The sequence below is a fragment of the Temnothorax americanus genome, unplaced genomic scaffold, assembly GCF_048541705.1.
Source record: "Temnothorax americanus isolate GAGA-0224 unplaced genomic scaffold, ASM4854170v1 Scaffold135, whole genome shotgun sequence".
Taxonomy (NCBI): domain Eukaryota; kingdom Metazoa; phylum Arthropoda; class Insecta; order Hymenoptera; family Formicidae; genus Temnothorax; species Temnothorax americanus.
Genome location: NW_027509270.1, coordinates 132,423 through 158,052, shown reverse-complemented (window position 1 = coordinate 158,052; position 25,630 = coordinate 132,423). Strand labels below are relative to the sequence as shown.

Here is a 25,630-nt window from a genome sequence, read left to right as displayed (position 1 = left end):
AGTAGAGGTGTCATCAGGAAGATTCAAAGTAACAGGTCCATTCTCCATACCACTTTGAAGCTCCATGCATAAAACTTATAAATAATAAATCTACTCGACGATAGTTTTAATTAGTTTTAAATCTAGTACTTTCGATCTTCCTTGGATTCTGCTATAGGCATAAAAAAATCAATTATTGACATTATAGTTTTCTATAAAGTTATTGTATAAAACTAATTTATAAAATAAATACATTTTTTGTTAAACTAATATATAATTTTGTAAAAGCTACATATGTACATACATAAAAAATAAATACACAGCATATAATAAATCTGTTATACTAATACATACATGTCTATACCTTCTGTTCACTGAGTAGCCCTACAGATTCCCCAATTGTCGGATCAAAAGGTATGACTAGCACGTCTTGAGAATTTTTATACAAAGTCTCCTCTTCAGGGGCAGCGGTGCCATTAATTTTGCTCCGCACTTTCGTTTGATACATTTGGTGAGAATGTAGTCATTCTTATCCCGCACGTCCTTTTCCCATTATAAAATATTTTAACATTACACTGTTGATAATTAAGACACATATACACATATAATCATTATTGCACTATTCATGTAATATACCTTTTCCTGCAGCAACACCTCGTTTGCGACAGCATTTCTGCTAATTGTTTTCTATCAAATGAGTTATGCGATATTGTTTCTCCATTTTTATCACTAGCGATCGTGTTCAAAAACGTAATTAAAGAGTTTTAGTTCACTTTCCGTAAACAGAGTGCTGCGGATCGTGACAGGCTATGAAATTTATTATTGTCAATAATCGTTGGTTCCTCTTCCAGCTTTTCTGTCGCGCCATCCAACATCGAGTCTATTATAGAAGACACCGAATCCTTCTCGAACTTCTTGTAAAGATCAATAATCGATTGATAATTATTGATAATTATTGAGATATCAATAATTATCGATACTTTAATACTTTTGTAGCGAAAGCATTTGTCCAACTTGCATTAGATTAAACTTCGCGACGTAACTTATCGGTGCATCGGTAATACCATAAGGCTCGGGATTAACTATAGCGGGACAAATTAAGTACGTGAATACAAGATCCGTGCACATGGCGTGCACCTCTTTTGGATCTACATTTCCGTTCTTACTAAAAAGCCCTGCCATTTGTCTTACAAGCCAGCAAACATTCGTAGGAAAGCAGTGTATTGTATCGCGAATGTTGACGATAAATCTCTGCGTGATACGATACAAGGAATTAACCGTCCACAGTCTGTAACGCTGTAACTTGGCTTGATACTCGGCCGTGCCTTCTTTCCCGAATTTTTTCAATCTCTCCGCAGGTGGAAATCTAATAGGCGCTTTATCCGGATCGATGTCCAGGAACATTTCATCTTCCATAAGTAACTGCACTATATTTGTTCGTGTTCGTATGTATAATTGTGTGTGTATGTCCGCGGTGTCGGGAACTCGAATTGATGCCGTAGGTTCGTTAAGCCCAAGGAACTGCGCGGATCACTTCCCCCTGCGGCCAATTATCTGCAGTAACATGAGATATTTCAACAGTTGGAGGACGTTTTTCTTATTAATCTTATTATATTGGACATATGTATCTACATACCATATTTAATTATCTTCATGAATTATATATATCGCAGCGATAGGAATAATTGTCTCATTTTGTGTACAAGATTTTACTTTAGTGCTTAAATTATTATATTGCTCCCATAATCCTGAAAGTCGTCTACAATAAGCAATAAAATGACCTGGATATCCTGCAACAACGCCTACTAGCCTGAAACATTGAAATAACACTTATATACTTTGTTTTAAAAAAATATGTAATTTAATATAAAACAACTTTACCTATATTGTTTTGCCAGTGTTACGTCCGGACGATCGTTCGGACGTCGGGGTGGGTTAATCAGTGAGAAAGAGTGAATTGAAACCTTCGCGATATTGTGTGAGTGCCTCACATGAACGAGGAGAGACGGTAAGTCTACTATATATATATATATATACATTTCTTCTTTAATTTTTGACTGGGTTGGTACTGACTTCTCTAAGTATCAGGCGGATTTTTTGCGTTAACGTCTCGATTTTCGTTATCTTAGGTAACTGTGGGTCTTGGACCATGGCACTCGATTGCTCCCGATTTGCAACGACCGGTGATTCTACGCGAGGATCAGTTTTTACTGTCGGTGGCGGAACGGTGTTTAGCACGCGCGGATCGAAATCGCCGCCGGAATAATAGGCTCGTTGTAGCCTTTTCAGTTGATGAGCACGTCCCGATCGTCTGGATCGCACCATTGATGAAAAAATGTACCTACCTTGGTAACTTGCTGACCTCCGAGTACGTTATATAAGTATATAGTGACTGGTTAAACTTCCTTCCTCCATCAATCGCATGCAAGCGTGTGTGTGTGCGTGTGTTCTTGCGAGTACGCGTGTGTGTAAGGACCCTTACGGTAACGTGCCGGCAGTCGTAATTAATATATATATATTTTTTCGCTGATTTAGATTAATATATGTTATAGGAACAAAGAAGGAACAGAGGAATTTAGAGAACGCCCTGAGAGAGGCGCGCATCTGGTTTAAGGAGCTGTCACGAACGCCCTGAGAGAGGCGCGCATTGACGGAAGGATCGGTTGAGAACGCCCTGAGGGAGGCGCGCATCAACGGGTATCCGGTAGAAATCAGTGTAAGATAAAAGAAGGATAAATCTTTATGTCTGGTAGAATGAGTATTTATTAATGCTGATGACGTTTCGTTTATTACAGAGTATCCGGCAGCACGACGCGTGAGAAGGCACCACGATCTGTACACTCTCGCGGCTATGTCCCTCGAGCTCGCAAGGCTCTCGCGGCTAAGTCCCTCGAGCTCGCAAGGCTCTCGCGGCTAAGTCCCTTCTCGACTCGCGGTGCTCTCGAAATCGAAATGAAACTGAGGGAATCTGAGGGAATCTGCCTGGCCCGTCTCGCAGGGCCCGTATTTATACTACCCGGTCGGTGGCGTCCGGGGTAAAGGGAATATTGTAATCACGCGAGTACGTGAATTTATCACGTGAAACTCTCTGTACACCGTGTTATTGATCGAGAGCGTCGCGCGTCGGTTCAGACTACGAATCAATTGATCGATGACGAATTTATCTAATTATGCGAATATTATTTCCACGTTCCTTTATATTGTTGCGGTTATATTTTACACTGTTGCTTTAAATAATCTGTAATAAATTTTAAGAACAATACTGATAATACTTAACACTATTATTAACAGGCGATTTACTTAAACCTACGAATTATAATAATATCAATACTGTCATGAGTCGTAAATTATATATACATTTATTCATGTGTAACATTGAACGGTGACAATATTAATATTATTATTCGTGCATCTACTAATTCCTATTTCTACGCAAAATACAGTATCTATACGTGCAACCTACTCTAAGCGTAATTTTACAGCAGTATCAGTGTTGCAAGCAATATGTATGTCGTGTCGTTTACATGCGGCCTTGAGATTTTTCGCGGTTCGTTACACCAGCATTAGCATTATTGGTAATTCTTTCAATTTACAAAACTTTGAAGCAGAATAAAGATTATCTCTGATATCCAATTCTATAAAAATGTGGCAATTAGTTTCGGTTGTTAGAACAGAGCAGCCATCACATTGACATCGTTTATTGTAAATGATTTCATGAAATTGCAACGCTTTCTGCAGAGCACGAAAACCTTTCTCCATAATTATTTTATGATTAGGCATTAACATTAATTGCACTCTTTCATGCTCGCCACACTTATCGCATTTCTCCATTTGACGGGAACTTGGCATTGATTTTAACAGTGTCATCCAAACATGAGCCGGACTATCTTTTGCATCATAAGAGAACATAAGCTCGCGATGCTCAGTTTTTGTAATACTTTTAGTATTTTCATATAAGGGTTTCAATAACATAAATCTCTCCTTATATAATTGATGACTTGGGCCAATGTCCATGAATTTCAAGACAAACTTAAAGAATGGGTTATCAGAAGTTTTGGCAATGGATAAATACCCAGGATCATCCAAAACGCCAATGAAAACAATTTGTGTAATAGAGTCGAAAGGACAACTGTTCCTTAAAAAATATATTTTACCATCAATTTTATAAGTTCCACACAAGGACGCATTTTTTAATAAATAGCGTTTTATGTTCTTGGTGACCAACTTATTATTTAACTTCACTTCAGGATATGCACAAAAGAACTTCGAATGAGATGGTTTATGTTCAAAATACTTTTTTGTTTCTATTTGAGTAACCTTCTCTTGTTTTACGGTAAATTCATTTTTATTTTTGCTGTTGACAAGTAGCGGTGATTCAATAAGAGTTTCCGAATTACCTTCTTCACTTTTAATCATTTTTGCACTAGAAATCTGGTTTTCAAAATTATCTAATCCTGCATTTAGTAATGCTGAAAGTGACAAATCATCTGTATCATAACTCGTAAAAGTAGAAATACCGACATTATCTATCTCTTCAACCAATTGCTCAAAGTTTTCATTATTCGATTCTGTCATATCATTCGAAACATACTCCGTTCTTTCTTGATTTTCATTTAATAAAAATAAAGGTTCCGCTTTTCCACGCCAGTTTTCTCTTGATAACAAATCATGTTCCATTTTTAAATTTTGTGTACTGACATCATTATAAAGTTCAGTTGGGCTTTTTGCTATTGGTCGAACTATAGCATATTGGCGAAAATTTTTTGGCTTCCAAGTTGGCACTGTATTCTCGTTTACAACAAAATTTTGCATTTTTGCTGAAAAACTTCGTGTACCTCCTATTAAATCACGGAGATGAATTTTGATAAAATTGTCAATTCTTTGTGGAAGTGAATAATTTTTAAATACATCATTTTTAATATCCCGAAAGATCCTCTCACAATAACTTGTAGTTGGATGACTTGTACAAAAAGGAATACACACTGCTGTCCAGAGTGGAAATTCTTTTCCAATTTGTTACAATCGATCGATCAATTTAGGTAAATAAAAATAGTTTAAATTTTCACCCTTCTCAATTGCTGATGAGGCTGAAATTTTTATATTATTAAAAAATTCGTTGATTTTAATATTATCATCGCCTACTTCATAAACGTTATCATTCAGTTGATCATTACTGGAATCAATAATTTGCAAATAATTGTCTATATCAGTAGGACGCTCTTTTATTAACGACTCCAACTTTTCCCTTGATCGTTCAGCTGTTTTTATTCCTTGATCTACCAATTTTACACTTACGGTTGAATCTTGATAATATTGGAGGGCAACAATACACGTAAGCAAATATATTTCAATAAAATCCTGATAACTTTGGCAGTCTATCATCAAAGCGATGCATCGAATATAGAAGTCGCGTACAGGGCGTAAAGGATGACTTTTTAAAGCAGGCCATCGACAAACCATATGGATTACATGTGCAACGTCAACCCTCACATATGTTGATATCCACTCTCGTGAAACATATTCCCCCGCCGAGGCAGCATTGAAACAGATTTCAATATATTTTTTTATAGTAATATCATTGAAAGCTTTCGAACAAGCCAATAACATTGCTCTGGAATAATCAACGACCACTTGGATTGGCTTACGAAATTTGACTATACGTAGCCACAATTTCAACCAGTGTTCAATTGTTTCAGTTTCTTGTGATTCTGTTAGTAATTGATATGCTGATAAAGACGTATTGTCAAAATGTATGGCAATCACGTATAAGAAAATATGAGCTGATTTTGTTTCCAATGACCTTTTTAATTTCCTAACAACACTGCCAGTTGCATCAATACTAATAGATGAAGCATTTTTATGCATATTATGATATTGTTCATAAACACTGATTTGTTCACCTGTGCCATAACACACTTTGAACGGCCAGTAACTTACTGCAGCAATAGAACCTTTATAAGGATTTTCAAAATTTAAACGATACATTGCTTGAATTACATCCTCGTCCTTTATTTTTTTGGAACCTAAATCTTCATCAATTGCTTCATTTTTAGCATGGCGGAGTACATCCAATGAAGGTATTATTGGTGCATCAACATCTCCAAGACGCAAATTTTCTCTCACCATTCTTTTTCGCAAATTTGAACATCCTTCTGTGATTGCTGCTTTGCCTGCCTGTTTTCGTTTTTCTCCATTTAAAGGACGCTGCAGAATTTCATGGGGTTGACCTCTAGTGTCCCGAGTTTTGACACATATACAAAGCACACCAGTGCTGGCTGACGGTTCTGTGTCAACAACGCCTTTGAAAATATTGCCACATGTTTTACTCTTACAGCTGCCGATGATCTTGATATAATATTTACTTTGGGAGGATGTATTTACTTCGCCTCTAACAAAAGTGTATGTGCAAGGTAGACGATATTGTCGATAAAATGCATCGGCAACGACGTTAGTCCATATCCATGGTCTTAATGTGTGATTAAATCTCTTGTTCTTTGATTGAAGTGGTTTAATTTGTTCCCATTCATTCGAATTTAATATTAAATCAAACCAAGTCTCGTTGTCTTGACAAGTAGAATCGAATGAAAAATTATTACAATTAATTGATTCATTGTTATCGTCTTCACTGGAAATTGTAATGTTTATTGATGGATCTAGCATGTCAAGACCTATTCCTTGTCTTGCGATAGAAAATATTTCTCGTCTATTATATTTAACATTAACCCACCAGTTATGGGCACTCCATGCATTTTGACATCTTTTACTCATTTGCTTCCAAATTGGGTCCGAGTAATCAGGTAATTGATCATTGCAAAAATGATCCAAGAATTCTGCGAGAATAGCCACTGCAACATCCACAGTTAGTTTATTTTCTCTCGGCATTTTCTTCAAATCTTTATAATGTATAACGTATAATAAAATACTATATTCTACCCAAGAATCAATGCTTTCTTCGATAATCTTTTGTTTCTCATCCATGATTGTTGTGTATATTCAAATATTTTGGCGCTCTTTTTGAATCTTTAATGTACGAATTTTTTGATGCAATGTATCTTCCTGTTCTAGTTCTAAATATACATATAATAATGAGATAGATGTATATAATAACAACATAGATGTAATAATGATAAAAATATATGTAATCTTTCGGAATTTATATGGCTGGATTGTGATTTATAATCTATGTTGATGTTATAACCTAGTAAAAAATGTCTATATAAATGTCAATATAAATTCCGAAAGATTACATATATTTTTATTATCGTTATGTCTATGTTGTTATATACATATATCTATCTTATTATGTTATGCTTAGAACTAGAGCAGAAATGATAAAAAGATAACATGCAACAATATTTATTACAAGTGTATTACTTTCTTGCGTAATCTCAAATTATTATATTTACCTCACTAATGGCACAAGTATATCACGTTGCACGCGATAAACGCGTGTCCATGGTGGTGTCAAAGCTAGTAGAATATAAGATCTATAAGATCAACTAATACACTGAGCGCATAGCTTTTATATCTCCCAGTTTTCCATAATTCAGTACAAGCCGGTGCCACGTATCAGTGCCATCAGTGTTGCAGCGTAAACGGGATTTTGTAGTAACTTACGGTAATTTACTCCGCGTAAACGAATGATATATCGTAAGTTACTACAGAAGTAACGCTCGCGTAAACGTAGTAATTATTTGGTAAATTAATCGACATTTAGTAAATCCGGCATCATGTGAGCTATCACCTTGAATTCAGCATCTTTTGCTGGTTGAAAACTCTCACATACGGCACGTACTGTATGCCCTCTATTAGTATCACACATTACATCTTCATATATTGATTGTACACCGATTTCTAAACGTGTGCATCTATGAAATTTTAATTTCACCGATAGACTCCTTCACGCTGTGATCCAACGAGCTCAAGTTGACTTCTTCTTCGTCTGGTTATTGGCACTAGCGAAAATCACCTTCTCCGCGAGCTGCCTAGATAGTTGCCATCGGTGTGAGCTACTGTGATGAGAGTTTTGATGGTATCGATGTTCTTTACCTTCATTTCCGTAATTGGTGAATTAACCGTCATGCCAAAGCTTGTACATAGGCATCGCGCTCGAGGCTCATATGAAAGATGCAGGCGATACGAATGGCGCACATCTAAAATATATAACATAAATAATATAAAGCACGAAAGGCACAGCCGTATAAATCTATTTTCCTTCGTTTCTCAGATTTCTTCTCACCTGATACCGTCCAAGCAGAGCGACGCGATCTCTGGATCGTCGCAGTCTTGAAGTCCGACGCTAAACGCCGCGAGGAATGGCGTCCAGACCATTTTGAACATCGGCTGCACGTGTTCCAGATGCTTCGCCGTAGTGAATGATGCCTGAACATGACTGACAAATTCCATCAAATTCTTCGCCGCCGTAGAAATTACTTCCATTTCCATGTTCTATAACAATCGTCGTTTCTTTTCACTAGATATCAGCTGTTTACCGGCGAGCCGGCTATTATTAGGGTTCGACTTCATCTTAATCTCTTATTGTTATAATTATTACATAATATTAATAATAATAAAATGTAATAAGAAAAAATTAATAAAAATATACTAACAAAGATAAACTTAAATACAATAAAATTTTCTCAATATTAATAATTATATGTATGTAAAACATAATTTTTTAATTATAATTAACTTTAAAAATTGCTATACGTACTTGATGTTCTTTGGTCATTTTATTCTTAACCTGCGGCGAGCGCAAATCGGTGGACAGCATTATAATTGAGAAGCCGAGAACGTAGGCTGTATCCGCGCTCGTGAAGAGGCCGTTGTTAGGGTTACACTCGCAATAGCGACTGGTAAACTTTTCGATTAGTCGGTCGATCTTCTGTGCCTCACCGGGCAGCCAAAAGCCCTCCAGGAAATACTTGAGTGCGGTTACTAGATCGCGTTCGGCAAAGTTCATCTGATCGATGTAATGGTACATTACCTGTGCAAACGGTATAACAAAATTAGTCATTATCCTAATTAATTAACAATAATTATCGCGCATAATCATAACATAATTTAGAGTTGATCAACCATGGTCGCTATTTATGTCTATAATTAGTATAGTCTATTAATTTCAATTGTTTTCTCCTCCTCTCACCTGGTTATGATTATGGTCGCCCAGAAAGTCTCCAATGGCGGTCTTATCGAGCCGCTCGTCCAGGTGCAGCCACCTGGCCACGTCCTCCGGCGAAGTACCGAGCAGTCCTTGCTCCTGCAAGTACTGCACACCCTTGCCGGGCTTCCAACTAAAGATCTCGATACCAGCCTCCCATACCTCCTTTTGTTTCTGTACTTCATACTGCTCAGGCGAGTCCGGCACCTCCTTGTTGCCAGTCAGACTGGAGACTGGAGTTGGCCGACAAGAGGCTGCCAGCGCTGCCGTAACGCGGTAGCGGGGTCTCCGGCATCGTATCCTGTGGATGTGATTGCTGATCCGCTGGCACGCTGGGATTTACGTAAAGATCCCGACTCCACTCCACCATGCATTTCAGAATAGACACGAGGCACTCGAGACCACGAATGCGCATGGATTTCTCCTGAAAGAGCAAGACACTAATATTACAAACAAATCTTTATATTGCTTGTTTCGAAGAACATTTTCTGTTCCAAATAATACACCTATCCTGTCATCCTCTTTCTTATAACGCACCTGATTTGGCGATGCACCTAGCTCCAGAGCTTGACAACCTTGAGCAATCTTAGAGAGATCATTGACGAGCTTCTCAAAGAGATTCGCTGCTGAGATCGCAATCGTAGTTAACGTAGATGTCGACGACGCTCTGGGCATCCGCACAAATCCTCGTAAGCGCATGTATGACCATCCACTTGTGCTTAAAAGAGCTGCTACAGGTCTCGAGGATGTTCATAAAGATCTCCTTAAAAAACACCTCAATCTGCATTTTGAGGTGCATCTTGAAACGGGCGAGCAGCGCCAGGAACAGCGCTAACAACAGCTCGAACACTTCCGGCACCAAAGACACGCCATTCTTTGACAGTACGACACACAAGTACTGTTTAATGGCAATAACAAACATCTCGTTAGAGCGCAATATTGGACCGGCATTCTGTAAGATTCCCAGAAGTAACTGAAGCGACAAGATCTTGGAACGGAGCTCGTGCGATATTGGATCGGGAGTGCCGTCCGGCAGCGGTTTCATAGAGAGCTTGCAGAGAGCGCGAAACACCAGGACTGCATCATTTTGCAGCACATGGGTGAATTTTGCAGTTACCATGTTGTCATTCTCAGCGGCTGCCTCGTCATCGTTGTTCTCCGGACTACCGTTCTCCAAACTGACTTCCTCTTCCAATGGCACCACGGATTTTACTACATCATCAAGAATACTTTTAACAATTGTTTGAGAATCAATGTTATCATTACTAGAAGCATTCTCTGGACTAACCTTGGCTTCAGTTTCGCCGTTTGCTATGACAGAACCCTCCTGCTGATGTTCCCCATCAAGCGTCACGATCTCTTCCTCCGCCTGAGTCTCCATTCGCGCGAAGATCACGTTGATCATCTGCGTGAGTCGCACGGGCTGTTGTTTGATTCACCAGGTTGCGCGACGCCAAGTAAACGTTGTAAACAGTACGAATTGTTTAACAGTACCGTACTCTCGTGTACCTCCACACCTCCGCTGGCTTGTCATTACAGTCAGCAGAGCTTTAATAATCTGCAGCTGCACACCCTCATCGGTCTGTGGACCGGTGAAGCAACCGCAACCGCAGATTGTCTCGACAATGCGCATAATTAGCAGCTTGTTAGGCTCCGTTGAATCAGGCACATTGCCAGTGAGATGGCTATACCTATGCGATTAACTTCTGCAGGCAGTCCAGTGCTGTGTCACCACAATCCGTAGTGACTAGCTCTGACATGCTGATTCAAATGGCAAGAAGTACTTCTCAGCGGTAATGACATTTGAGTCGCTCAATTGGGCTGTGGCAGGGCGTTTGAGATAACCTCTTTACCCTGCACAGCTGGTACATCTTTGATCTCGTTACGGAGGTTCTCTGCAAGACAGAATATTAGTCACAAACTTAATTAGCAACTATCGCTTATAATTACAGGCTTATTAGTCTGTATATTTATTTATTTCACTATAAAATAATTTTTAAAACGTTTATATTAATTCTGATTGCAGACGGACCTTCGGGAACACTAGCGCCTTCTTCTTTTAACATAAATAACTAAAAATCTATATTTCGGCTAACTACCGAGTTTATAAATATTTAATTAAAATTATCTGGGTGACTCACAAACCTTTTTAATCACACTTCATAACTCTTCATACAAAATACAAACGATTCCGTATCAAAACTTTTATTAATTTATCTATTCCGGCTAAATGCATGGTGTAAAAATAATTAATTAATTACAATTAAACGAATGACTCACAAACCTTTTCAATTGCACTTCAAAAGTCTTCATACGAAATACAAACGATTTCATATGGTAGATTCTTTCCCGGATATTCATTTCCGGTCAAATACATACGAATTCAAAGTTCTCTTTATTCAACGGTTCGATTCGCACTGAGTTTGTTCCGGCCATTGTGATATCGCGTAATAGATTCTACGAGCGTATTCGCGAAACTTCGATGCACTGCGTGCGTAATGGCGTCTACGAGCGTATTCGCGAAACTTCGATGCACTGCGTGCGTAATGGCGTCCACTCGCGCGATTCCCTTTTTGACTGTTGTTCTCTGGGTTACGTTCTCGCACGCGTCACTTAGCGCGTACCGTGTCTGGGCCCATAACCAATGTTGAGGCACGCGGATTGCAAGCAGTATTTGAATATTGGTTATAAACTATAATGAGGTTTATTATAAGGAACGTTACATAGAGAGTGGACACGTGTGTAACCGACAATGGTAAAGAGCGGACTGAGGAAGTAGAGGAAGTGGGGGTATACATCCCAGCAAACGAAAAAGGATTAAAAGATATTAAAATTTTTTAATACCTTTGAATCCCTTTTTTGGCGGAATTAGATGAAATTAAATGGGATTCGAAATGAGATAGTCCAATCCCATGGAATCCAAAAAAGAAATTTTTAATTCCATTCAATCTTATGGAATCCGTAAAGGTTATGGAATTGCATGGCATTAGATGGTTTAGGAAATTGTTTTAAATTTCTCCTGAAATGACCACACACACACACAATTTTATGAAAATAGGAAAGGATCAATGCTTTTAGATAAACGTTTATTTTTGTAGTCGGACGACTGGCGCCGTGTGGGCTTAGAGCTTGGGAACTTTATTGCCTTAGGCGACTAGCGCCTGAAAATATCCAAAAATATTTTATTCGGTCCCGTAGGGAGTCTCCCTATATACCGGTCGGTGCGGAATTTTGAACTCGAGAGAATGTGCGGGCGATGCGACGCCAAGCGGCGTTGATGCGAACTACCCATTTTCCGCGAGGGCGTGTATCACTGGTGGCGCGTACCGCCAAATTGGTTTAAAAGAATATTTCCTTGATAGAAGCCATCTAAGAAGTAATTTTCTTCAAGAAAGTAAAATTTTGTCATTAAGAAAAGGAAACGTTATAACCCACAAAAGTCATACTTTATTCAAGAAAATGATTTATTACATGGCTCTTAAGAAATTATTTCATTGGATTTAAATATTTATTTTCTTGGCATATAGATTTTAAATATTACACTCTTTCTTAAAAAATGTTACTACATAGAAAAAAATTATTTTTTGGTTAAAGAATAAATGTTTACTTATAACAAGATATTAAGTGTCAAAGAGCATATAAATTTCAACTAAAAAAATTGTTATTTTGATTCTGATATTGTACATTTTTATTTAAATTAAATAAATATTTACTTAAATAAAAAACATAATTTAAAAACATATTTATTTGGTTTAAAAAAATATTTCCTTGGTAGAAGCCGCCTAAGAAGTAATTTTCTTCAAGAAAGTAAAATTTTGTCATTAAGAAAAGGAAACGTTATAACCCACAAAAGTCATACTTTATTCAAAAAAATGATTTATTACATAGCTCAAGAAATTATTTTATTGGATTTAAATACTTATTTTCTTGGCGTATATATTTTAAATATTACACTCTTTCTTAAAAAAATGTTACTACATAGAAAAAAATTATTTTTTTGTTTAATGTTTTCTTATAACAAGATATTAAGTGTCAAAGAGCATATAAATTTCAACTAAAAAAATTGTCATATTAATTCTGGAAAACATTTTCTAAGATGTAATTTTTGAAGTGAAGAAAGTTAGATTTCTCATCTTGAAATAACAGTTTACTTTGTTTAATAAATAATATTCTGTATTTCATGAAATCTTTACTTTAATGTAGAAAATGTATAATGACTTAAAATAATTTATTTAATACAATACACATATTTACTTGGAATTAGATATTTTTATTTAAATAAAATGAAAGGTAGATTAGAATACAATTCTCCTCATCGAGCTCACGCTGAAAAACGAAAAATAATATAATTTATTTTATTGTCAACTTAATTGTATATATATTTGCAATAAAAATTGTCTAATATGATTTTTGTAAATAAAACGTTTTATTTTAATGTAACAATACCGACTGTTGAATATTTAAAAAATTTAATGTTTTACATTAGTCTGTTTATCCCAAAGTTACCTAAAATTAAACTAATACGGAACTTTTAAAATTACAATTAATTTATAAGAATGACTTTCAATTTTGTAAGTGATAGGGAATGACATATTCAATATATATTATAGACTCAAATAACGATGGGATAAAACTAGAAATTTAACGTATTATGCTCGTTTTTCAATCTTAATTTGGAATAAAATGGAATTTGTTCTGTTGTAAATATCGTCAAAATTCAATGGAATTCGATATATACATATTGATTTCCAAATTTGGGATTCAATGGTATTTATTTCATTGTCGGAATAGTCGGAATTCAATGGAGTTCAACACGGACACTTTTCAATCCCTATCCTGGCATTCAATGGTATTTATTTTATTGTCAGAATAGACGGAATTCAATGGAATTCAATACGGAAATTTTTAATTCCTAGTTTGGCATTCAATGGTATTCATTTCGTTAACGAAATCAATGGTATTCAATGGAATTCATGACGAAACTTTCCAATCCCTAACCTGACATTCAGTGGTATAATATTTTTGTGTCGGAATTGGATGGGATTCAAAAAAGACAAATTCTTTCCAAAATAAGGAATTCCATGATATTGAAACTATTTTAATCCCTTTTTGGACACAATGGAATTCGGAAAGTCCTTAATTGAATTCCTGGTAATCCCGTTTTAATTCTTTTCAATCTTTTTTCGTTTGCTGGGATGGGCGCTGCGTGCGCACACTGGTATCAGGCGCGGGGGCGCCGGTCGTCGTTGTCTCCATCATAGGTCGCCATTTCCAACAGAAGGTACGCCTGAAAAAACAAGATCAGAGACATTGTACAATTCGGCATTAGCCGAAAGTGATATTCAAGTTGATGCTCCATTCCACAAAAATACAAACAAACTGTTAAGTGCTAATAAAGGTAATAATGCAAAAATTTCAGTGACATTTACTAGTTTTACATACATAATATATATGTTCTCTATTAACAATGATAAATATTTGAAAAAGAAGAGTGCAAATGGTTTAGTTGGACATCATAAGATTTAGATATAAACACAATTGTTCAGATTGGATTCAATTAGCTTTTCTCTTATGAGTTTAATATGATTGAACAGTATAGTGTCAAAATGAATCGTATCCAAATAAAACACTGTCATTTTAAGTAATAATACTGAAATTTATATTTTTATATTGTGGTTATTATGTATTGCTGAAAATTAAATTCATAATCTGTACAATGTAAATAATATATTTTTAATTGTATTTTTTTCCAATGCATGCTTAACGTTTTAAATTTCCAAATTAGGTTTAAAATGAATTAAGTATACATTTCACTTTTAAGTTGTAAACTTCTACAATAAACATCTAAATTTAACTTTTACATAAATTTGATTTTTTTCTTGCAGTACTACATAAGTAAAATATGCTATAAAATACAATTTTTGAAAATAACATTTATCAGATAAACAATTTTTTGCTTTGTTTAATTCTTACAGTAGTTTTCAGTTTATTGTTATTAAAATATTAAAATTAATTTTACTTTTCTTGCAGAAGGTATCAATCACGAACCAAATTCAATATCTGATGAAGAAGGTACACCTAAAAAAACAAGATCAGAGACATTGTACGATAATGCCGAAAGTGATATTCAAATTGATGCTCCATTCCACAAAAATACAAACGATCTGTTTAGTGCTAATAAAGGTAATAATGCAAACTTCAACGACATTTACTAGTTTTACATATATATATGTATATATTTACATATATATTTACATATATATATATATATATATATATATATATATATATGTTCTTTATTAACAATGATAAATATTTGAAAAAGAGGAGTGCAGATGATTCAGTTGGACACCATAAGATTTAGATATAAACACAATTGCTCAGATTGGATTTGATTAGCTTTTCTCTTATGAGTTTAATAGGATTGAACTGTATAGTGTCGAAATGAATCGTCCAAATAAAACACTGTCATATTAAGTAATAATACTAAAATTTATATTTTTTTATTAAGTGGTTATTATGTATTGCTAAAATTGAGTTTATAATCTGAATAATGTGACTTGAGAGAGGCACGCCTGTCAAACGGTCAGTGTTTTTGCGAGCTCATCTGCCGTTTCTTTGCCGTGGGGCGACTTTGTTTCAGGTAGTTTGCATGCTCAAATATGCAGGACTGACTGCAGATATAAGTGAAGGAGTCGAACTACGGACGAATTCGGGGATTCTGTGCGGCTGCGACAATTTGGAGGTTAAGGTTAGAGGCGGAAACAGGCACGAAGAAACCGGAGTCGGAGCAGCACGAAAGCAGGTCGATAAAGAAGAGAGTGACAGGAGGAAAGAGGTGCCGAAGGGATAAGAAGCGAGAAAAGAATTCGGATGGACGAGAAGAAGGAGGAGGACAAGAAAATAGATATTAATCTTAAGAAAGGCGAGAAGGAGAAGAGGACGATAGAAAAAGGTACGGGAGGCAGGCCCACGAGGGCGGAGGAGCTGTCAAAAATAAGGAATAGGACAGGAAGCCAAGGATCAATTACAGAATACGTAAGAAAAAGAGGAAGGGAAGAAGAAAAAGAAATAGCAGAAAAAGCGGAAAAGGAAATTTTGGAAAATTTCAGCAAAGAAAAAAGGGTGATAAGATCGCCGCCAAACAAGGTTAAGAGAGAGGAAAAAAAAGAAGGACCATATATGTGGAAAGAATGCTGAAAGAGATTTTAGTGAAAATGGATGATCAAGAGAGAGAAAGAAAGAAGGACAAAGAAGAATTAATGAAAAAGATACACGACCTGTGTGAGGATTACAGAAAGAGAGAACTGCTTTGGGAGGAGCAGAAAGCGAGCTTAGAAAATAGAATAAAACAGCTGGAGGAGAAAGTGGAGAACAGGGGAGATGAAAAGGTAGAGAGCACTGAACTGATGAAGAAGATGAAGGAGATGGAAAGAAACGCCGAATTAGCCGAAAGGAGAAGAAGGAAAAACAACATAATCATAAAAGGAATGAAAGTAGAAAATGGAGGTGAAAGAAAAGAGAAGATGGAGAAATTTCTTGAAGAAGTCACTAAAAAGAAGGTGGAAGTGGACGAAGTGCAGGCAATTGGCAGAGGAGAATACAAAATGACGCTAGTAAGATTCAATAGATGGGAAGATAAAAAAGAAATAATGGCAAAGAGGAGGGAGATAGGAAAGGCAAGAAACATATTTATGGATGACGATCTGACGGCAACAGAGAGGCAGATACAAAAACAGCTATGGAGTATGGTAAAAGCAGAGAGAGAAAAGAGGAAGAAAGCAACGGTAGGATATCAAAGAATATGGATAGACAATTGCGAATGGAAATGGAATGAAAGAACCGAAATGCTGGAAAGTAGAGATGTTTTTCGGAAAGAGTAGAGAATAGAGAGGATAGGGAGAAGGAGAGAAAGGGAGTGAGAGAGGAGGGAGAAGAAAAAAATAAGGTGGAAAAAGAAAGAGGGTTAAGGATATGCTTTTGGAACGTGGCGGGACTGGCTAATAAATGTGAGGAAACATGGGACTATTTGGAAAATTTTGACGTGATAGGACTAGTTGAAACATGGATGGAAGAAGATAAATGGAGGAAGATTAAAAATAAATTGTCCGGTAAATTCATTTGGAATTGTGTACCAGCGAAAAGGGAGCACAGAAAAGGAAGAGCAAAGGGAGGGATAATAACAGCAGTCAACAAGAATTTGAAACTTATAGAGGTTAGGGAGATTAGCGACGAAGTGGTAGAAAGCAGATTAGAGTATAATGGAAACAAATGAAGAATAATCACGTTGTACAGCCAAAAGATGGAGGATACGATGAAAACACTAAGGGAGAGGATACAAGAAGAGGACGAAGAATGGTTACTAGTAGGAGGTGATTTCAACGCGAGGACGGGAAGCGGAGGAGGACCAATAAATGAGGAGGAAAAGAAAGAAAAGAGAAGTGAGACTAGAAAGTCGGTAAATAAAGTTGTAAATAGAGAAGGACGTATATTAATAGAAAAAATAGAAGAGAGAGGATGGGCTATATTAAATGGGAGTTTCGGAAGGGAAGGGGGATGGACGTATATAGGAGAATTGGGATAATCGGTTATAGACTATATCCTAGGGAATGACAGAGCAGGAGAAGAAATCAATATGGTTGAAAAAGGAGTTAGAACAGAATCAGATCACGTCCCGCTGGAGGTGGAGTTGACAGGACCACGAGTGTTGGAGATAGGGAGAAAGGAGAAAGAAATAGAATTAGAGAGAAGCGACTGGACAGAAGAAGGGAGGAAAGAATATCATGAGAAATGTGAAGGATGGTCGAGCACACAAATAGATACAGAAGACATCTGGAGGGAGATGAAAGAGAAAGTAAAGAGCGCTATCACGAAGCATAAGAAAAGGATAATACCATGGAGATTAGGAAGAAAAGAATGGTATAATAAAGAATGGAAGGAAAGGAAAAGGAGATTGAGGAGATTGATGAGGGACTGGAAGAAGGGAAGGATCGGAAAAGAAGAATATGTGAGGGAAAGAAAGGAGCACAAGGAATGGTGTAAGGAGCAGAAAATGAGACACGAAAGGGAGGAAAAAAAAAAGTTAAGGAACATTAAAAATGAAGCGGAAGCGTGGAAGTGTATAAATAAATACAGGAAAAAGAAAACTGAAGGGATAAGCGAGGAGATACAAATGGATGAGTGGAGAAACCACTTCATGGAAATGTTAGGAGGGACAAAGGAAAGAGTGGTGCTAGACATTGAAGAGGAGGAAGAAGATGGCACGAGAGAGGAGGTAACAAGGGGAGCCGAAGAAATATCGAGGGAAGAGGTGATTGAAGTAATAAAGAAACTGAAGATGGGAAAGGCAACAGAAGAGGACGGGATTGAGAACGAGGCGTGGAGATATATGCAAAAAGATGTAGGTGAAAAGTTCCTGAAGCTAATCAACAGAATATGGAAAGGAGAGGGAATACCGGGAGATTGGAATAAAAGCATGATTAGTCCAATATATAAAAAAGGAGAGAGAAACGATCCAAAAAATTACCGAGGAGTTACTTTAATGAATACGGCGTACAAGATATACGCAAGTATCTTAAATGCGAGGTTGGAGAAGGAGATGGAGGCCAAGTTAAGGGAAGTGCAATTCGGGTTTAGAAGGAATAGAGGAACGATGGATGCAGTATACACAGTAAACTATGTAGCGAATAAGGAGCTGAGTAAGAAAAGTGGAAAGGTTTTTGCATTCTTTGCTGATCTTAAGGCAGCTTTCGATAAAGTAGATAGAAGGAAATTGAATAAAATAATGAGGAAGATAGGAATTGAAGATAACTTGAGACGAAGAATAATGGAGACATACAAAGAAACGAAAAATGTAGTGAAGATAAGAGATAAAAAGACAGAGGAATTTTGGACAGGAAAGGGACTAAGATAAGGATGCCCGTTGAGCCCGAACCTATTCAACTTATGCATCATGGATTTAGAGGAAGGAATTGAAAAAGGACAAGCAGGAAGCCTGGTGATAGGGAAAGAAAAATTCTGGACAATATCATACGCAGATGATATAGTGTTAATGGCGACGAGAGAGGAAGAATTGAAGGAAATGATGAGGAGGCTCAAGAGGTATTTGGAAGGGAAGGGTTTGAGTTTGAGTCCAGAGAAATCAAAGATAATGGTGTTCGAGAAAGCTAGGGGAAGAGGGAAGAAAAGGGAATGGAAATGGGGAGGAGAAGACATAGAGGAGGTCAAAGAAATAAAGTATCTGAGATATATTCTACAGAAGAATGGGGGAGCGGAGAATCATATAAAGGATAGGATGAAAAAGGCTACAATAGTGATAAAGAGGACATGGAGCATTGGAGAAAAAATATTTAAAGAAGATTTTGAAAGAAGGATGAAAATGTTCGAGGCACTGGTAGAAGGAGTGGCATTATACGGAGCTGAAATATGGGGGTGGCTATACGAAAGCAGATTGCAGATTAGATGTGATAAAAAGAAAGTATGTTAAATGGATTTTAGGATTGGATAGTAGAACCCCGAATTATGTAATAGCAGAAGAAACCAAAATGAAGGAAATAAAAGTAAGGGCAATAAGGAGAGCTGTGAGGTATGAGGAGAAGGCGAGACAGTCAGGAAAGAAAATAGTTCAAGCATGTATAAAGGATCTAGAGAGGAGCAGACCAAGGAAAGAAGAAAGTAAGTGGGAGAAGAAGAGAAGAGAACTGATAGAGAGGGCAGGAATGGAGAAGGAGCAGCTAAGGAGAGAAATGGAGGCGGGAGACCGAGAGGCGGTGGGGAATCTTGTAAAGAGAATAGAGGAAAAGGAGAAGGAGGAGAGACAGATAAAGATAAACGAGTCAAGGTACAATAGTAGCTATAAAGAGATTATAACAGAAGAGTTACCAAAGTATCTACTAGGAAAGAAGAAGAAAAAGGATAGAATGCTGATAGCCAGATACAGATGCGGAAGTGAGGTGAAAGGCAGTCAACATTGGAGAGAGGAGGAAGATAGAAGGTGCAGAATATGCCAAAAAGAAGAGGAGAACATAGAACATATACTAAAAGAATGTGAAGCGACAAAAAGCGAGATACAGTTAAAAGAATTTTTAGGAGAGGAAGGAAAAGGACTAGAAGTAATGAAAAGGATAGAAAGGGTTAGAAAAGAGGCAAAGGAAAGGGAAGGGATGAAGGGGGAAGAGTAGGAAGGGAAATTGAAGGACAGTTAGAATGTTAAATTAGTTTTAGAGTTAGTTAAAATGATCTAAGTGATGTATAATATATATGTATGTTAGGAGAAAGTTATATGTTTGCAAATTATGTTGTATGTTTGTAAAATTATGTAAGGTTGATGGAAGTCATCCTAAGCCGCAAGGCAAGGATTAAATAAAATTATTATTATTATTATTATTTGAATAATGTAAATAATTATATATTTCTAATTGTACATTTATCTAATATGCATGCTTAACATTTTAAATTTCCAAATTAGGCTTAAAATAGATAAGGTAAACGCTTAACTTTTAAGTTTAAAATGTCAATAAACATGTAAATTTAACTGTTATGAAAATTTGATATTTATTGCAACACTACATAATACAAATATTAAACATTCTATAAAATACAATTTTTGAAAATAAATTTTATTGGATAATAATTCTTACAATTTTCTCCAGCTTATTGCTTTATTGTTATATTAAAATATTAATATTACTTTTTTGCAGAAGGTAACAATCAAGACCAAAATTTAACATCTGCTGAAGAAGGTACGCCTGACTCAAGGATATTGTACAATAATACCGAAAGTGATATTCAAAAGTTAACGCCCTATTCCAGAAAAATATAAACAAACTGTTAAGTGCTAATAAAGGTAAGAATGCAAATTTTAATAACATATTTTACTAGTTTTATATTTTTCAAAACTAGTGAAATTAGACTAAGTCTTCAACCAACGCGCATGTCTCAAGAAATATTAAAGATGTTTAAAGAGACGTCTAATCTCTATTAGATATGTCTAATTAGACTTATCTAATAAAAATTTGACATTTTTTAAAGCGTCTTTAACATTTCTTTCAGACATGCGCGTTGTGTTGAAAATATAACATCGGTAATTATGCATAAAAGGACCGTCCTCTCCGATGACCTTGACTTTGACATATGTTGTCAAGGTCACCCTCCTGAGTGACCTTCAGAAGGTTTTAGCCGTCGGTCATTGTTTATTAAAAAGTTATAAACCAAAAAAGTTTGAAAAATAAAGCAGCTATTTTGAGTATTGATGGAAGGCATAAATGACTAATATATATACGCACTTTACAAGCTCGTTTATTGTATATCGCTACAAATATTCACACAGATGATCGACTAACTTATCTTGTTTAATACCACCAGAGGTTTAATACCGTTAGAGGCCATTAGAATTGTTTATTAGAAATGTTTATTAGAATTTACACTTGAAAAATACAGACAGATAATTAGTAGGCCTCTAACTATAATTAAAAAGAATAAATAAATTAAGTATACTTTTAACTTTTAAGTTGTAAACGTCTACAATAAACATCTACATTTAACTTTTACGAAAATTTGATTTATTTCTTGCAGTAATACATAATTAAAATTATATTGAATATGCCCATAAAATACAATTTTACATACACAAGTTGAAAATAATATTTATCACATAAACATTTTTCCTTTTTTTAATTCTTGCAATTTTCTTCTGCTTATTATTAAAATATTAATATTAATTTTACTTCTTTGCAGAAGGTCACAGTGATGTACATAACTCAACATCTAATAAAAAAAATATGCCTTATAGAACAAGATCTAGGACATTGTACAATAATGTCAAAAGTGATATTAAAGTAAACGCTCCATTCCAGAAAAGGACAAAAAAAACTGTTAAACGCTAATAAAGGTAAGAGTGCAAATTTTAATGTCATATATATATATATATATATATATATATACAAGTTTTATATTTTTTAAATTTAATTAAATTAGTTAAAATATTAATGACTATTTTTATTACTTCTTTCTTTTTTTCTCAATTATTAATATTAGACATTTCCTATTAAATAATATACTATGTCGTTGTTTCTTGTCTATATTTATTACTCAGTTGCTAATCCATCCACTTGTAAAGAAAGCGTGCAAAGTCAATTAGTCGCATATATTAAAATATTATTGACGCTTTTCATTTCTAAAAAAGGCATGTAAAGTCGATAATCAAATCTATCAAAGTTTATTGTTGTCGCCTTTTCGCAATGCCAATTGATTTTCTCGTTGCGCTTACTTCGTGAGCGGCTATTATTGCATATTTTACCAGTTGATAAAGTTGTGTGTATCTAAGGGTTAATAGCGTAATAGTGTTTATATATAATATAAAAATAGCTTAAATAAATAAGCAGCGCGCGTTTAAAATGTCTAGTTATTACATAAAATTAATTTTTTTCACATATATTTTGTCAAGGTGGATCATAAAGTTAACTATATGCCCTATGTGCCCTATTAAATTAGAGCAATCTAAGTGATCTGTACTCAATTACATGTAATAATATAGGTATTACTTGTGTAGACAAAATATATAAATTCGTTACTTTCTAATAACCCTTTTTCTTTTTGCTGATTCTATTTTGTTGAATATTATATTATATATATAGGCATAAACAAAAAATTTTATGACATAATATTCTGTTTTCTAATTAACATTTTCTTATTAATCTCCTATTATATTTTTTACACAGAATTGCTATGAAAAGAACAAAAATACGCAGAAACAACATACTACTTCAAGGAAATTGCGAGAATTACATGTGGTTTTACACAAGATAGATGAACCATTAAAAAAACGTTACAGAAGTAACAGAATTTAAATTTCGTCAGGTAATGCTACCGTTGCTTAGCACTTCGTGTAATACTTTATACTCAGACATAACAGTTGACAAGTAATAACAGTTAACAAGTATATTACAGTAAGTTTTCATACATGTCTATGGACAATATCCTTAATATTCTTTGCTCTTTTTCTTACAGATGATTCATCCATATGTGAAGTGCCAGAAGATGACTATGGATATTGGTATAAGGATAACGGCAATGCTCACAGAGAAGACCTTCCATTCCATGCTATTAACAGAGACTACCAGAATTCTAACGTGTCAGAAGCAAAACCTTTCGAAGAAACCTGCACGGTGTGTCTTACTAATCAACGATCATGTGAGTACATGTTTTCATACCATGTGGTCATCTTGCTTGTTGCATTGAATGTATTGAAAAATTAGAAAGAAATCGATGTCCGATTTGCAGTACTACTTACGACAACTTTCTTCGAGTTAAAAGACCATAAGAATTGCCTTTGAGTCAAGCAATATTTTTTTGTTTACAAACACTGCTGTCTACTAATTTTAGAACAGAAAACGCTTTATTATTTTTATTTACTCTGTTTTGAAAATAAATTGACTCATATATTTCTTACATTATTTAGAATATATAATAAATATCTGTATGTGCAATATTGCTTTGATTGCATCTGAAATATCTACTTATAATTCGAATTTTACAGGTAAAGTTATGCACTATGAAGTGCCGATATATAATAAGTTTACAAATTGTGTAATGCATACAGATATTTGTTATCCTAAACAAAAAAATGGAAACAGACAAAGATACCAAAGCCAAATGTTAATGTTATATGTAACTTATTGCTATAAACGCATGTTTTACGTTGAAATTAATTGTTTTCTAAATTTAGCTACAAATCAGTTATAACTAGACATTTTGCACTTTGTATGATTTGTTGTAATAATTAATACCTTTCAAAATGCCTGATTATAGAAACTTTAGTTCCTAATTAAGCTTAATCATAATTAGTATAAGTAAGTTCTCTGTTACCAAAATGGGCATTTTATTTCATATACCAAAGATTTATGATAAGAAAGATATTTTGACAACTATTTTTTTTAATATTGTTGCGTATAGTGCAATGCGCTGTGATGATATGCAATTTTCTTTTGTAACTTTTTATCGGAGACAACACTGTATAATACAATTCTTCGTTTTTGATTACAAATGTTTAGTATAAGTATTGTTAGACTTTTATACTGCGCAGAAGGCAGATATAAAATAAAAACTGCGCAAATTGCGGATTTATGACACACAAGATATTTTGATAACTATTTCTTTTAATATTGTTACGTATAGTACAATGCGCTGTGATGATATGCGATTTTCTTTTGTAACTTTTTTTCGGAGACAACACTATATATTATAATTCTTCGTATTTGATTTGAAATATTCAGTATAAGTATTGTTATACCGCTATTGCGCAGGAGGCAGATATAAAATAACATTACGGAAATTGTCATAAATATACATACGTTTTATTAAACAGAAATAGAGTTTGTAACTTTTATCTCCGTACATAAATTTTAATGTGTTATGTAATTTTTTATCCTTTTCTATTCTTATCCTTACCCATATACTATGAATCACTTCTGATCCCAAAGAACATTGCCAACATGTAAAAATGGTGAAAACTATTGCAATTTTTGACCCAAGTATCAATTACAACGATATGTCGCGCATCTTCGTGTCCAACTGCACAGGCCGCGCATTTTCGTGTGCAAACGAACAGATCGCGAATTCTCGTGTGCAAACGAACAGATCGCGCATTTTCGTGTGCAAACGAACAGATCGCGAATTCTCGTGTGCAAACGAACAGATCGCGTATTCTCGTGTGCAAACGAACAGATCGCGCATTTTCGTGTCCAAGTGAACAGGTCGCGAATTCTCGTGTGCAAACGAACAGATCGCGCATTTTCGTGTCCAACTGCACAGGCCGCGCATTTTCGTGTGCAAACGAACAGGTCGCGAATTCTTGTGTGCAAACGAACAGATCGCGCATTTTCGTGTCCAACTGCACAGGCCGCGCATTTTCGTGTGCAAACGAACAGGTCGCAAACTGCACAGGCCGCGCATTTTCGTGTCCAACTGCACAGGCCGCGCATTTTCGTGTGCAAACGAACAGGTCGCGAACTCTTGTGTGCAAACGAACAGATCGCGCATTTTCGTGTCCAAGTGAACAGGTCGCGAATTCTCGTGTGCAAACGAACAGATCGCGCTTTTTCGTGTCCAAGTGAGCGGCGAGCACTTTTACGGTGTCCAAATGAACCGTGTCCAAATGAACCGTGTCCAAATGAACGGTGTCCAAACGAACCGTGTCCAAATGATTCGTGTCTAAACGAACGGTGTCCAATTTGCCGTGTCCAAACGAACGGTGTCCAATTCACCGTGTCCAAATGAGCCGTGTCCAAGTGAACCGTGTCCAAATAAACGGTGTCCAAATGAACCGTGTCCATAAAAACGGTGTCCATTTGATCGTGTCCAAATGAACGGTGTCCAAATGAACCGTGTCCAAGTGCAGGCCACTCAAGTTCACGCCCCGGCCGCACCAGAAGACGCGCATCTGAGACCGTCCGCTGGACGCCCTGCTCGATACCGGATCGGACATCTCCTTCG

General features: G+C 35.8%; 2 pseudogenes across 2 annotated transcripts; one reads left to right on the top strand and one right to left on the bottom strand.

Annotated features, from left to right (window-relative positions):
- Positions 1–998: 998 nt before the first annotated feature.
- On the bottom strand, positions 999–14,395 carry LOC143894305 (brefeldin A-inhibited guanine nucleotide-exchange protein 2-like; annotated as a pseudogene). Its single transcript, XR_013256053.1, has 8 exons — positions 14,356–14,395; positions 9,677–11,034; positions 9,125–9,563; positions 8,693–8,965; positions 8,219–8,463; positions 6,707–8,132; positions 1,616–1,789; positions 999–1,533 (listed from the first exon to the last, which is right to left on the bottom strand). The product of XR_013256053.1 is annotated as a brefeldin A-inhibited guanine nucleotide-exchange protein 2-like (transcript).
- Positions 14,396–19,091: 4,696 nt separating this feature from the next.
- Positions 19,092–22,344, top strand: LOC143894312 (uncharacterized; annotated as a pseudogene). Its single transcript, XR_013256056.1, has 2 exons — positions 19,092–20,984; positions 21,875–22,344. The product of XR_013256056.1 is annotated as an uncharacterized LOC143894312 (transcript).
- The last annotated feature ends 3,286 nt before the right edge of the window (positions 22,345–25,630 follow it).